We start from the raw sequence: 1,106 nt of genomic DNA, 5'->3' as shown, positions 1-1,106 counted from the left end.
CTCATGCTCCCATCCCCCTGTTGTCCATGTCCATTGGTTTGGCTTATATACATGTATACAAGTCCTTCAGTTGATCAATCCCCAGAAGGGAAGTAGGGGAGGGCGGGGGTAAGGGGAAGAGATCAACCGAAGGTCTTCTTATATTTTTAATTCCCACCTGAGGATATTTTTCTTTTCCATTGATTTCTAGAGAGAGTGGGAGGGAGAGAGGAGGGGGAGAAAGAGAGAGAAACAGCAATGTGAGAGAGAAACACTTCGATTGTTTGCCTTCTGCACTTGCTTCTACCAGGAGGCAACCAATCATTGTGTCTGCAATAGGGAATTTGCAACTGAGGTATGTGCCCTTGACTAGGAATCCAACCGGTGACCCTTCAATCCATAGGCCGATGCTTTAACCACAGAGCCAAACTGACTAGGACCCAGATATTTTCTTAAAAACTGAGCTGCTTGGTTCCCACATTTATTAGAGTACCCAAGAAAATTAGGGCTCTGGGGAAACACATGGCCAGTTTCAAGTTCCTCAATTTTTTATTTTTTATTTTGAGTAATAGAGGTACTTCTGGTAAAAAATTAAAATAAATCAGGAGAATAGTTCTCTAGGGACCTCTAGTCTATTATTCCTTTCAGAACGTCAAATATCTAATACCATAAAATCAGAATGCCATTTTGGCCCCTCATAGATGTAAATGAATACAGATTTATGGGCCACCATCTTCAGATTTGTTGAATAATTGAAAATACAAGTTAATTTCAACAATTGAGAGTCAGAGAGAAACTCAAATCAGGGACATATTAAGACAAAGACAAGAAGCATGAATATACCTTTAGGGTCAGTTGGAAAGGGGTACTCCAAAATGTGGGTAAAATTCTATAATCTAGATTAGTCAGTACCTCAGAGAAAACCAGAAAAGCCTATAAAATATAAACAACTGGATGTGAGATTGAAAGTGGGAGTTGAGGGATGGTTATTATGCTTTTATCCAAGACAGAGCCAAAGAGATACTTATCGGTTTAAGATTAGATTTGGGCCCATTCAGCAATGCTAAACAATGATTTGTTTTAAGCCTTCTCTGTGTAGCACATTTAATTTTCAGGGTAAGTAAAGT

The sequence above is a fragment of the Myotis davidii genome, unplaced genomic scaffold (assembly GCF_000327345.1).
Source record: "Myotis davidii unplaced genomic scaffold, ASM32734v1 scaffold8, whole genome shotgun sequence".
Classification (NCBI taxonomy): domain Eukaryota; kingdom Metazoa; phylum Chordata; class Mammalia; order Chiroptera; family Vespertilionidae; genus Myotis; species Myotis davidii.
This window is presented reverse-complemented; position numbering follows the sequence as displayed.